This window comes from Lonchura striata, chromosome 5 (assembly GCF_050655825.1).
Source record: "Lonchura striata isolate lonStrDom1 chromosome 5, ASM5065582v1, whole genome shotgun sequence".
Taxonomy (NCBI): Eukaryota; Metazoa; Chordata; class Aves; order Passeriformes; family Estrildidae; genus Lonchura; species Lonchura striata.
In genome coordinates, this window is record NC_140707.1 from 30725252 (window position 1) to 30740563 (window position 15312).

Here is a 15312-nt window from a genome sequence, read left to right on the forward strand (position 1 = left end):
GCATGACTGACCTGTGTCTCCTTTCAAGTGACATCACTCTCTTTGCATACCTAGTCTGCAGGACCCCAGGGATTTGTAACATGACCTGGAGCTGCATTGACACAATACAGTTTATGCTCTGTCCCCACTGAGCTAATGATGTAGCAATGAAATCTGACAGCTAAGAAAAATGCATCCCAAATTAAATAATCAAGGAGGTATCAAAGGAAAGGTTCGGTTTTATCATGACCTATAAAACAGCAGGAAAAGGCCCTGTGCATTTTTCTCAGTTTTTAATAGATTGCTTGATGGGTTGTGCTGAGGTAAATTAGCTTAAAAGTTATTGTGTCCATACAAATGGTCCCTCACAATACAAAACAAAGAGTAATAGATTATGTATGAAAATGCAAATACTTCTATATCTTTCTTGTCAGTTTTTATTTTGCACCTTGTGGAAGCTTCACTTAATCTCTAGCAGGAACTAATTTCCCCTGGGTTCTTAGCCTTGTCCTTCCTGCCTCTAACACCAGATTGGCAACCCAATCACAAACAGTTAAAAGCACTATCATGGGGTGAATATAATCATGGCCAGTAACTGGGCAACTGCCCGCTTAATCTGATTACTGGCCTGTGACGCAGCGTAGCCCGTTAACCTTGTTTTGACCAGCTTCCTGACACTTGTGGCACAAATGAAGTGTGACATGATTAAATGAGACTGATCACTTTTGCTCACCATGACAATACCCTTCAGCTGCTGTGCTGAGGATTTACAAAGCAGTGAAAGCTTTGAAGTCCCATGATTTAGCTGTTATGATTGCTCTCCTCTGGCTGGAGGGATGGCTGTCCTCTCCAAGCACATGCAATTCAGTGAGGACCACTTTTCCATGGTGGCTCCCAGCTTGTTTCCCAGGAGCATATCTGCAGAGCAGGGGTGGGTTTGGTACATATCTGATACAACAGACAGATTATGAACTTAGCAGATGAGAGAAAAGTGGGATAGTGCAATGGGAGAGAGACAAAAAGCAAACACAGCTCTAGGAATATATTTCGTATTCAAACTATATTTTAACAAGTTTTTTGGGTAGTTTTTGGACAGATCGTTTAAAACTGAAAATATTAATCACGTATTAATCCAAATACTCTGTATTAGGTTGTTTTCTATTGGCTTGAGCTGCATTAAGGGGGTAGGGTTTCTGCTCCAAAAGGATAATTTCCCTTACATGAAGCCTTGCATATTTTAAGGACAGAACGGCTTTTACAGTCATCATGATCCTCTGCTAACGTTTTGGACTGTCTCCCCTGGGCACTGGGGGACAGTGTCTTTGCTGAAGAGCATACTGGGTTGCCCGCTGTTGGTGCTGTTGATGCAGTGTTCTGAGCAGCTACAGATGCTAAATGTCCACTAAGTTAATGTGCTTATGTGCCCTTCATATAGTAAAAAATATAAAAATCTCAGCTAAGCTTGCAAGCTCTCTTGTTTAGTGGAAAAGGCTGATAGGGAAAAAGGAAGGAGATACAAAGTGGAGCATTAAGCTGAAAAGAAAATAATTACCATGGATGAGATATGAAATCAAGGAAAGCATTTTCCTCCCTGCCATGGCCATTTATTTTTGCTAATCCATGTGCATGCAGGCACAAGACATCATGGGAGATAACTAAACACACATGGGAGAGCTTGATGCTGGCAGGCCAGGGGAAACGCTGTCTGGGAAGACAGTATCTCTTCAATTTTGGTAATTTTGTGAAAGATTTCAGGGCCAAACACTCACAAGTTCAGGATTACTTAGCAGAAAATTATACGACTGTCAACAAACTGAATGGTTTTGAGCAAAGATGAACAAGGCATGTAAGCTGAGTCAGAGACTACTGTTAACTTATCACTTGTCTGACCTTAACTGCTCTCTAATTGCAGTGTCTAGGTCCTGGGTACTTTGGATAAATGTCTATAATAATATAATGCCTGTTCGAGGAGGACTGGCAGTGCTTTGTATGGAGACACATCAGGTGGAGAAGGGGACTAAGGGCATTAAGTCCTCTGAGACAAAGTGCAGGCAGGTCTGATGCCTGCTGCCGTCTTCTCCCCCCTGCCCACTGCCTGGGATGACACTGCCATGGGGTCCAGCAGGACTTGGCGGGGGGCACCCCAGCCCCTGCTTCCCCTCCCTGCACCCTGCCCCTCTCCCAGTGAATGCTGCCTCAGAAGATAAAGCCTCAGATGGCCCAGGCATGGCCATGACACATTATTAGTGGGCTGTGGTAGTGCAGGGAGCAGGCAGTGGGTCACGAGGCTGTTTTCCTTGGCAGCAGGCACCCCACATTATGGCACTCATAATGTATAAGCACAGTAGGGCGTCCAGCTGATGTGTGCCAGGCTGCAATGCACTGCCAACCACAGCATGGATGGAGTGGCCTGGGAGACAGGGATGGAGCCTCTAATCTGTGAAATCCAATCCCATCTGATGGTCCCTTGGTGGGGCATGAATCTCTGGCAAGCTAAAACCAGGCACTAGTCTAAGCTTCTCTTCTGGAAATGCTGTATGGGAAGAAGCCTTGCCAGGTACTTAGCCCTGGCTAGAAAAAAACAGCCTGGGGGCCTCCCAGAGCCTGTGCCCCATGGTCCCTTTCTTCCCTAGGGAAGGATGGGATGCTGGTAGGCTTTGGCCACCTGAGACTGTCGGAATCTGTGGTATTGATGATTCCAAGATTGTAGAAAGTCTCTGTCAGCCCCGCTGCCAAAGAAGAAGTCATAATTCGTCTGTGCTGGTTTCAAGGTTGTTTATTCTTGCCTATCTCTACCATGTTCTGCTGCCCTGCCGCAGCTCTGTCCTGCAGGGCAGCGTGTGGGGCTCTGCCCTCAGTGGGATGTTACAAACATTAAATACCAGAAACTACATGTACTATATTTACAATAATGTGCCAACATCTGTCACCTACATTGAACAGTGTGTCCCCAGCCTAAACCAATAGAAAAATGCCAACACTACAGAGAAACATGAATGGCATGAAGAAGGACAAGACACACCCAGTTTCCTCCATCTTACCCCCTTTGAACCCCTTATCTAGAACCCTAAAATTTTACTTTTGCACCCGTGCCACACTTATTATTACTTATATCAAACACTCAGAGCTTGTAATTCATCCTGTAAGGTTGAAAACTGTTTTCCATGGACAGAGATCAGAGACAGTCTCTCTTGGGACTCTGTACAGGGGGGTTCCTGACTCCCTGCCAGGGTCCCAGAACTTCCAGGACAGCCAGAGGGATGTCCGGGACTCCCACAGGAGACCTCAAGCTGAACACTGCCTGAGTGCAGCAGGAAGGCAGCTGCCTGCCTCCCCAAAAACAGGAAGGTTGTCTCATCACCTAAGGAAAGTGGTCAGGTGCTGCACCACACTTGCAAGAATGTTTTTATAGCAGCCTTGTAGAGAGGTCACAGTCATGGGTGGTGTCTTCCTTGGGCTGAGCACAGGGGCAGCACCCTGGGAAATTGTCATCCAAACAGGTAAAGAGCAGTGGAGAAACAACTGCAATGAAACACTGCTGTCTCCCAAAAGGGAATGTGGATGGAACAGGATATCCTCTTGGTCAGCTCATACAACTCACACTGGAAATGGATAACAGCACACCAGTACTCCACCTAGGCAAAGACTTTCTGGGCTAGTTTTACAGTGTGAAATTGTTTTTCCAGTCCTGATATAAATCCCCATTCTCCCTTCTGAATGCAGATTAAATTCAAGGATTTATCGTCTATTTTTAATACCCCGCCCCTTTTCTTTCCCCCAGGTGACTGCTCTTGCATTTCTCAGTGATTCCCTGCAATGACACTCATGTTATGAAGACTCACTGTTAAATAGGAATCACAGATGCCATGAAGAATTCCCCAGTATCACTGCCAAAAGGGAGCTGGAGGAGGTAAGAATTAATGGCAAGAAGTTAATCTCAATTCTACATGCTGCAAGAAAGAATATTTTAAATGTCATTTTGCAATCTTTTAAGAGTATCTCTTTCCTGAAAGTATTTCTTGGAAGCTCTGAAGTGCCTTTGGTAAGTTTTTGCATTGCATTTAGGCCATACATTTCTGACATAGATGATCTGGGAACTCTACCTCCTGCTTCAGAACAATAGGGCAGACTCTAAACATTGGTTTAACTATTTATCATCTATTTGGGACAGGATTGATGCAAGATCTGTAATAATATGCCAGACAGAAGTTGTCTTGACCAGGAGATGTTAGATTGCCTGATGTTAATAGCTGTTTCTTAGCATTGCTGCTGCCTGGCTTACTGTTTACCTACCATTTGCTTAACAGTATCTTAACCAACCTGATGTGGTATCAATTCATTAACTCCTTCTTCCTCTGCACAGAACAGAAAAAAATTGTGTCCTCCTGACTTCGTGATGAAGACAGGAAATTTGCCATGAGAAGCTTACACTATTGCTATGCTCTGTCTCAGTCTTAAAGAAATACAATTTGTGTTGCTCTTTTAGAGTCTCTGCTTGCCATAGGATTCTTCTGATGAATTTTTCTTTACTTATCCATTTTCTATGCCTTACAATCTTTGTGAACTATATAGAACCAAAACTTGTACTCAAATGTGTTTCCAAGATGGAGCTTTCTTTTTTTGTTTTCCATGCAGAAATTAGAGTAAGGACAGCTATCTTTTAAATGACACCTCTCAGGTTGTTTCAGGCCAGCTTAATCTGACTTGCTAAATCTCAGTGTGAGTCACAATTTAGCCATTAAAAAGGTCAAACTTGGAAATAATTGACTGACTCAAAAAAAAAGTTTTAAGCGGGTTATTAAAGACAAATCCCACTTTAATGCTATCCCAGCTAGTTCAGACACCAGCATTTCAAACAGTTCTTCTTGGCCTGACTTCTGCTAATGTCTGCAAGCTCAGGGAAACACTCCCTGTGTATATCACTAAGTTTTTACAAGCTAACCCAAAGGAATGCCTATACAGTGCTCTAGTCAATCTTGAAGGGCTTTTAACAATGCACAAAATAAACACTCAGCTGCTACCAAATAAATTGATCTCTGGCCATCACAGTGTAGGACAAGCCCATGCTAAGGATTTGTGCAACATCTCATGCAAATCTGTAAGTGTAACACAAAGAGTAATGAGGGCATTTCATGGGCATTAGCAACAGCTTCTAAAAAATGAACCTATTTGATTTTGGGTAATTTTGTTTTCAGATCCAGATTTGCACTGGCTTTATATCAAGTTTCAAGCCAATGGAAACTTTATTTTCAGTTTAAGTCTGATGCACACTTATAAGACACTTGGATCAGCAGAGCTGGTTCAGGTTCAGATATCTAATTACATGCTGCTGAATGGGAAAACCCAAACCTTCTCCCCTATAGTTTCTTTCCTTTCTGCACAACCCTTGTTGTCATGCAAGCACATGTGGAGAAACAGGGATCTCTCCTGTATTCTGCTATATCCTATCCTACAGCTCCTGTTAGACTGGTACATTTCTTTCAGCTTTTGTGCCGAGGTTTGATGGTAAGCCTACATGATAGAAACAGCTTCCCTGATAGTGATCCTGTGGTGTTTCCATGGGGCTCTTTCCATGAAGTCTGTCCACTGTCCCATGAAGTCATCTGGACAGTCCTTTACCGGATATCTTGCCATCCCCTTGTGTAACGTGAGCTTCATGTTACCACATGTGGATGTGTGGCTTTTCACAGTGCTCTGGTAATTCTGGCTGGAGGATGAGAAAAGATGGCTTCTCTCCTCATCTGTGAGGCTGGAAACAGCATTTCATAAACATAGCTAGCCTTTACTGTAACTCAAACCTGCTCTTTTTGTTGGACAGAGGAAGAGAGGTCTTTTTGCTGGGGGAGTCCTGCTGGCCAATGCTGTGCCAGTGGGAATTGCTGACTGGAGTGTTTCAGGTGAGACTGGAGTTCCTATTCTGATTTGTGGCAAAGTCATTCATTTTGTTTTTGGCCCTGCTGATGTTGCAAATAACTTCTGGACCTGAAAAGTCTTTTGTGCTTCTGGCAGGTGAAGCATATACCAAAGAGAGGTCACTTTGGATTTCCATACTGACAGGTTTTCTTTTTTATTTTTTTCTTTCTTTAATGAGATTTCAGGAGAAGGTGAGGGAAGGTGGGTGATAGAACATTATGATGGAGCTTTTAATTGCTTATACAGGTTTCTAACCTACCTGTATTAACAAGAATGTGATGGAAGAGAGGCGAGGGGCTGACTGCTCACTGCAGAGTTGTGGGGAATGGCAGGGATGCATGCAGAGGTAGAGAAGGGCCCTTCTGACATTGCATGCATAATCTAATCTAGGCCATAATAATTTCCTACTGGCTCAGCATCAGTCACATTGTTAGCCTAATGCTGAAATTAGATCTTGTCTGTCACTGACATTTGTTTTCCTATCTGCACCATCTCTGTACTGCAGTACTTCCTGGCTCAATTCATGTGGGACCAACAATCCCAGTTATGTCGATCCAGACGTAGCAGAAAGCTTTTACTGAGCACTCCCTGCAGACAAGGCAAACCATCAAAGTGAGTGTTTCAATATGCCATTGCTCTCTTGTGTAAAATAAGAGAAACTCCCCATTACAACTTGGGGTCTTATTCCCATCTGACACCCTGCACTCATCATAAACAAAAAGTCAGTAATAAAAATATCATAGAATCATACCCTTTATTGCCCTGGGTTTGGCTGGGACAGAGTTAATTTTCTTCAGAGTAGCTGGCATGGGGCTATGTTTGGATTTGTGGTGGAAACAGTGTTGACAACACAGGGATGTTTTCCTTGCTGATGAGCAGTGTTTACAGGGAGCCCAGGCCTTTTCTGCTCCTCATGCACCCCACCAGTGAGGAGTTGGGTGGGGGCACAAGAAGCCTTGAGGGGACACATCCGGAACAGCTGACCCCAGCTGCCCACAGGGATGTTCCAGACCACAGGACCTCACGCTCAGCATACAAAGCTGGGGAAGCAGAAGGAAGGGCGTACATTCGGAGTGATGGTGTTTGTCTTCCCAAGTCACTGTTATGCGTGACAGAGCCCTGCTTTCCTGGGGATAGCTGGACAGCTGCCCATGGAAAGTGGTAAATTAATTCCTTGTTTTGCTTTGCTTGTGTGCATGGCTTTTGCTTTACAGATACAATTTTATCTTAACATAGAACTTTTCTCATTTTTATCATTCTGATTCTCTCTCCCACCCACCAAGGGAGAGTGAGTGAGTGAGTGAGTGAGTGAGTGAGTGAGTGAGTGAGTGAGTGAGTAAGTGGCTGTGTGGGGCTGAGCTGCTGGCTGAGGTCAAACCACAACACATGTCTAAATCCATAGCACACCTGTGTCTATGCTGTGTGCAGTAAAGCTGAGAAGACTGAGCTGGTGGGACACATTCATTCAGTTGCTGCTTCTCTTCCTCTAAAGGTTCCTCTCTAGGAAATAGAGATGCAGTGTTTCTGGCCCCTGCATCAAACCTTGGGTGATATAAGTTTGTGCTGCAATCTGTTATATTAAACATGATTTAGCCATTACATTTCTCAGTTAGGAAGCATCCAAGTGTTCAGAAGCTGTGGCAAGGAAATGGAAGATGCACTTTCCTCAAATCATGGCTGCTAGAACCACCACACTGAGAATGCTGCATATACTGAAGATTTCCTTTTTCCCAAAAGGGAGTGGACCCAAAATTATATTTTATTATATATTATAATAATATTATAATATAATATAATATAATATATTATATTACTTGCAATAACCACTGAGTTTTTCATCCTTCAGAAAATTAGAGAAACCTGGACAATTTCCTGTGTGGGTTGTAAATTTCTGCTGAGCCTCCTGTGCTTCCCAGGGTGCAAACTTCTTTCTGTAGTCAGTACTGATGATTGTACCTTGGGGGTGGGAGAAGGGATCTGAGCCCCAGTTTAAGCAGCCCCTCTTGCCCCAGGAGGGCTGCAGCTCCCAGGGTCTTGGCTGTGCATCTGTATAAGCTCCAGACATTTCCAATGCAGTTGTTTCCACTGGAGCCAGACATTGTGGGCTTCTTTCATATTTAATTGAGAGAACTAGGCATTTCTGGGCATTTAGCTCATCCTGAAGCAGACATTTAAAAAGCCAGATGAACCCTAGAAGTGCTTAAGAGGACTTTATCCATGAACAGCTTGAGGAACATTAGCCATTGAAAAGACTGAATATTGGACAAACCCCAAATTTCAAATTATAATTTAAAAACAAAATGTTTTAAACACACATTTTATGTAAAAACCCTATTCAATTTACCCTTGTTAGCAAACATAGAATTACTTAATTCACATTTTTTCCAATACAGCCATGTTCCCTGTTAAGAACTGCAAGCACCATGTAGGTTATCCTCTTCTGACATCTTGTTGCCTTGTATTTCAGGAGAGCTTCAAAGAGATAAGATGTGTTCCTTCCTTCACTTCTTACCTTATCACAAAATAATTTTGTGGTCAAGACCATTTTAAAAGACTGATTTAGAACCTCAGGGTTCAATTCCAAAAGAATTCATTTAAGATCTGGCACTCAGAAAATTCAGTTTTAGCTTAAGGCTTATTTTCCTATGAAGTTTTTAGGATCCTGACTACTCCATTGCCTCCCACCTTGTGTTTTTAATTACTTGCCTGCTTCTGGTTACATCTCCTCTGCCCTGTATACAAAGGCATCAGTGTGAGATAGCACCAAGTATTTTGTGAAAATATTTAGAAAAGGATTCCCACATATACACTTAAAAGGCAGCTTTCACAATGTGATTTTTTTATGACCTGGAGCAAAAGACAGGCACTCTACTTCTAAAATAGCTGTTTAACCAGAGGCAGGAGTTAAACTTCCAGACCTTCAGGTGACATAGACACCATGGGAGGTGTAACATGCATAACGTAGTTTTAGGTCATTTTGCTGCAAATAACAGCAAATTTTTGTTATCTAATCAAATCAATTTGACTTTTATTATTTATTTGCTAGATTCTCTTTAAGGGACAGCTGGAGCTAAACAACTAGGAGATATGCATTGATCCATTCATTTATTGATTAGCTACTTTACTGCCAAATAATCCCCCCTATTTACTTGTCTTCATCTACTTTAGATTCCAGAAGCAGTCTAGGAATTTCACACACTGCCCATTACCTCAGTGGAAAGTATTGATACGCTGATTGTCCAAGAGTGACTGGATGACTTGGTAACAGCATAATCATCTTGCTGTTCTACATGCTGTTTATGATTATTTCTTTCTAAGTTATTGGCTGAAAATATTGACATTAGGTAATGACTAAAACTCACATTTTGAATTAAACCCACCCATTTCCCCCTCAAATGCAGTAGATTTCTAATGAGTCCCTCCAGAAAACACAAGTACTCAGAAGATCAGGTATAATAAAACTGTGACCTGAGTGGATGAGAGGTAGGAGGTCAGGAGCTTGTAAACAAGAACTCTGTCTTGCTTTGTACCTAGAGAATTGTGACTATTGAACTTTCTAATTGATCTCCATATTTATAAATAGGTGTCTTGGTTTGACCACAGACACCAACCAAGCCCCACACAGCCACTCACTCCCATCCCTCCAGTGGGATGGGGGAAAGAATCAGAAGAGTAAATGAGGGAAAACTCATGGGTTGAAATAAAGACAGTTCAATAGGCAAAGCAAAAGCCACACACGTGAGCAAGGCATAACAAGGATTTTATTCATCAGTTCCCAAGAGCAGGCAGAGCTCAACCATCCCCAGGAGAGCAGGGCCTCCTCACACGTAACGGTGACTTGGGAAGATAAATGTCATCACTCTGAATGTCCCCCTTCCATCGTCCCCAGCTTTTTGTGCTCAGCATGATGCCATATGGTCTGGGCTACCCTGTGTCAACTGGGGTCAGCTGTTCCAGCGGAGCAACCTCAGCCTACTTGCTGGTGGGGTGATGCACTAAGCAGAAAAGGCCTTGAAACTGTGTAAGCACTGCTCAGAAGTAACAAAAACATCTCTCTGTTATCAAGGTTTTCAGCACAAATCCAAGACATAGACCCATGCTAGCACTGTGAAGAAAATTACCTCCACCTCATCCAAAGCCAGCACAACAGGTAAAATAGAAAGGATGCAATAGTTTGGAAAATGTTTTTATTTTGCAATTGATTCTGCTAGTGTAGCCCCCTGTCACTCCACAGAATAGTATTAAATGATAGAACAGGCATCAGAACCTTCCACTAGCATTTCTGATTTTGAACACTGTCCTTTGTATCAGAGTAGTTGGAACTGGGAATTACTTGGCTTGAGCAAGTTATGTGGGATAGTATAGACAGACTGGTCTGTAAGAGAAAAGATGAGAAAGGTGCTGGCAAGTATGGGGGGCTGTGTGTTTGTGTGTGGGTGGCTAGAAGAGGGAAAACTGCTTTGAAAATGACCCAGCTGAAATTTAACATAGCTCAGAGTAAAATAAGGATGAGGAGAAACAGCTGTGTGCCACCTGAGTGATAAAAATTAGGGATGGTATCCTGCACCTTTTGTGCAGGAGACATCACTCAGTAATACTCCCAAGTTGCCATCATGGTAGGCAAAGTTGTGAGCTAAGGCCCTTGCATGCTGTCAGGAAATGCTGCTACTGCCAAGGCATTCCAGCTTCTTACCATGGCAGTATGGGACAGCTCAAAAGCACAACAAAAGCATTGCTCTATCAGTCCTACACTGCTCAGCTTAAGGACATACTGACCTCACAAGACTTTTCATCTCTGTTTTCCAAGTCCCAAACAGGGAGTATTGTTAGAGCAGCAGCTCAGGCCAACCAGGAGCTGCACAGCAGAGGGCCCTTTGCAGGCTGGGCAAAGAAAGAAATTTAAATGAATGGGCCAAAGCTTTGGGACCTCCCCTTTTCATAGCACTAGAGCAGAAAGGCCAGGGGTTATTGAGAGCTATGAGTCTCTAACTTGCTGACCCCAGAGCCTGGCAGGAGAGGAGGAAGAGGGTTCCACACTTAAGATAACCTCATTCATACCAGCAGAACATCACAGATTTGGTCCGTCATAACATACTCTTTCTGGAGGCTCATTAAATCCTTTTGTGCGCACAGCGAATGGACCAGCTCACATCTCTAGAGACCAGTCCTAGAATTACCATTTGCATGCGTGAGGAAGCAGTGAGGAGTGTGCTCCTGGGAGCACAGAGGCAGGCCAAGGAGGTTGGGTGGATCCCTGAATCCAAGCCTCGTACTGCTGGAGCTCAAGGGAAGATGCATGGGTTTGCCCAGGTGCTTCCTGTCACCATAGGCTCTCGAGACCAGAGTACGCAGGAGGCAGGAGGGGCTTGCCTCACTCTGAGCTCCATCCTAGTTCAATTTGTTTTCTTTGAGTTCGATTACACTTCTGCCAATGTAATTGCACGTATCTGAGAATTGTCCCTTGCTTTTGGTTTAATCCTTATGTTTTAAACTGGCACAATGATGAGGACCAATGCAAACGTTAATAGCTCTTCTCTCAAGATGAGAGAAGCAAATGAGTAATTTCAGGGACTCTGAATGCCTGGTATGACTCCTCCTTTAAAAACTGATCTTCAACTCTGTTTTGCAGAGAGAATATTGCTTCAACAGCCAGGAGAACTAGAGATCAAAACATTTTAAAGCCATAATGAAGATTAATTCTAATGGATAGATGGATATAGGCTGATATGCTAATATACCTGTTTAACTTGATAGATGTTAATGCTGATGACAAGTTAATAAATATTTTTGGATCTGCATTTATCATTTTGTTGCAATGTGTTAAAAATTTGATTATTATTATATTGAATCCTTCAAAAAGCTGTTGCTAAAACCACAGCTCCAAACTCCCAGGCTTACTAAGTGGCAGTTCTGTCACATACAAAATATTGCAATACATTATAACAATTTTTTATCCTTAATTACAACAGTCATGACTTTTCATCATTATCAATCCTGTCACTGAGCATGACACATATAAACCACTAGTATTAATTTTGTTCAGAGTACTATTTACAGATTGAAGTCAGCAAATTTAGATTGTACCTAGAGATTATTATTGCATTTTGCTCTTTTGCCTCAAACCAACATCAGCTCCCTAAAAAATCAACTTCTACCTTAAAATAATGATTGTGAAATTAAATATGGGTTGTATACTGAGCTGATTAGAAACAAGAAATGAAAAATTTGAGCTTCAGCTTACAACATGCTGAGAATTGGTACTTCCTAGAGAAGTCAGGTTCTCTTGGGGATGCAGATGCTCTGCAATGTACTTAGGAATAATCATTTGTCCCCCTAGATAAGAGCTGTCAGGTCTACCAATGTGAGTTGGAGACACTCCATGGCCTGCAAAACCTAAACCAGGCTTGCTGCTGCTACATCTGGAGCACTGCATCCAGTCTGGGCTCCATAGTACAAGAGGGCCATGGAGCTCCTTGAGCAGGTCCAGTGGAGGGCTACAAGGATCATCTGGGCACTGGAGTATTTCTCTTACAAGGGTTGGAGGAGGGAACAGGGCCTGTTCATCCGGAGAAGGCTGAGAGGGTATTTCATCAGGATATCTGTACTTAGGTATCTGAAGGGGATCGCCAAAAGAATGGAACCAGGCTCTCCTTGCTGGCTCCAAGCATTGGGATGAGGGGCAGCTGGCAGAATCTTATGCACTGCAAGTTTCACCCAAATATATGGAAGAATTTTACTGTGTGGGTGTCTGAGTACTGGAACAGATTTCCCAGAGAAGTTCTGGAGTCTCTCTCATGCCAGATACTCAAAAGCTGTCTGGACACAACCCCAAGTGATGTCTTCTAGGGAAATCCTACTTGAGCAGAGAATTTGGACCATGTGGACCTACCAGTTGTCCTTTTGAACCTTACCCATGTTGTGATTCTGTAACTCTGTGATCTTGTAGGAATACCAATGAGTCTTCTGTGATAAGCTAGTTTGAAGAAAATTTCCCCTTCTAGCCTTTAACCACAGTGCACAAAGCCAAAAGATGTGGCTTTCTCATAACGGATCCTATGACAACTTGTAATTACTTCAGCATAATTTACTATGAAGTTAATCTCTTTTTCAGAGAATATTCCTTGTTTGTCCTGATTATACGCTGGTATCCTGCATTACTAGTAGCCATTCAGAATTTAGCCACACTCTGAGCAACCTGAAATCATTTATTTATCCTTTATCTTTGTGGTGTAGATAGCTGGTAGTTTCATCGAGAGCCAAAGCATAGGTTGACAAGAGTGACTTGCTTGAGGGCACACAAAGTCTGCAGCAGAGCTGAGATCACATCTTGCTTTGAGGGACAAACCCAGTGATCTTCCCTGGTGAGGGGGAAGAAGGCAGTTCATGTGAGGATAAAGAGAATCAGAGTGTGCATTTTTGACCCGAAGCCTGTGGTCCTATTCACTTACACATACTCAGACTGTTTGTTTGTTGGCTAATCTAGTTGGAAGTTTGCTAGTGTTCACACATATCCCCTCAGAAGTGATAGTTTACCTACATGTAAGATAGATAGAAACAGGATTTAATTAGAATATAGGATAGCTGTGGTGATCAAACACAGGGCTCAGCTAGATCTGGCCAGTCCCTTTCGTCCCTTTTTCCTTTATTTTCCCACATTTTTTCCTCCTCGATCCACCTTTATTCCTTCCTGTGTTCCTTGCCCTAAACATTGCACAGTAAATATTGCAAGTTCCTAAAATTCTGTTCCCATTGCATCCCTTCACGTATCCTATACCATAGGCAATAATCACCTTTAGTTTGCAAGGCATCTGGGAGACAGTTTCTTGGTAGACTTCACACCATCTACCAAGGTTTAATCAGTTTTCTCTGATGTTCTTGGGAGCAGCCAGTGTTGTCTGGTCCATTTTCCCTGATGAAGTTACTGAGGTTTCTCTGCCTGTCTTTGTTCTCCCTGCATCTTTGTGTTAACAGACATTTTCACATAGCCCAGCATCCAAAAGGTAACGAGTAATCACACTGGACCTTCTATTCTGTGTTGGCTAAGAAGCAGAGGTGTACAAAATGCTTTTACAGGCAAAGAGCTTCCCACTTAATCTCTCAGCAAACTAGAAGGTCTTGCTTTTTGGGAATGGCTACAGAGGCTCCCATCCCCCTTGCTTTGCCTCTGAACCCCAATTGCTGCATGTAGTCAGGGTGAGTTGGCTGGTGGTGGTGAGATGTTCACACTGGGGTGTCACACTTGGACCCCAGGAAGGAAGGGCAGTAGCTGGGGATCTGTGTCCTGGCAGGCAGAGGAAATTCCCACAGCCACATCTCTCAGGAGTCAGAAATCACTCCTCCTTCTCATACCTCCTTCTGGAAATGAGTTCCCAAGCTGACTTCTATGCGGGAATTAGCTATCAGTGGTTAAAATACCACTGAAAAACTAAGAGAAGCTACATCTAAGTACTTAAATAAAAACCTTATTTTAAATAAAAAATTAAATTAATCTTTCAAAATGCTGTGAAATCCGTATCAGTAAATCTCCACAAGCTCCTCTGAGTATGTTAAACATGAATTGTAAGAATTCTGCTTGAAACGTTATTATTGCGCAGATTAGCTGAGCACAGTTTTAGAAATCATTTGGCAGCTTTTTACTGCTATAAACTGGCTTTAATTCTTAGCTAAAATACCTTCTGCACTAAGCCTTCCTCTTCAGCTCTTAAATATATGCTGCAAGCTTTTTAGAGAGTTAAACTTTATTCTGTACACATGCAGATCTACTTATGTACTTGACACACAGGGGAATACTTTACAACCAAAAGGTACCACTTAATGAAGCATTCATGATTTTTGCATGAAGGCAGAATGGCACACAGGACTTCTTCCTGGTCATCACATGCTGAAAAATGTTGTTCCCTAAAACAAGGCCCACTCCTGCTCCCACTGAAGCCAAGTAGGGTCAGGATTGGGCCCCTAGATTGAAAATGCAATATAAATTTCCCAAATCCTGTGTCTCAGAGTTTTACTAGGATAATAAACTCCACAGGCTCTGATTTCCCTTTGTACTTGGCACTTCCCCCTGTATTGGGCACAGGTGAGGCCAAACTTTGAGTACTGTGTCCAGTTCTGTCCCTCTCAATTCAGGAAGGACACTGAGGTGCTGGAGTGTGTCCAGAGAAGGGCAAGGGAGGAGGTGAAGGGTCTGGAGCACAAGTCCTGTGAGGAGTGGCTGAGAGAGCTGAGATTGTTTAGCCTGGAAAGAAGGAGGCTCAGGGATGACCTTATTGCTCTCTACAAAGTGCTGAAAGGAGGCTGTAGTCAGTTGGCCTCTTCTCCTAGGCAGCCAGTAACAGGATGAGAGGACATGGTCTTCAACTGAGCCAGGTGAGATTGAGGTTGGATTGTAGGAGGAATTTCTTCACAGAAGGGTCATTAGGT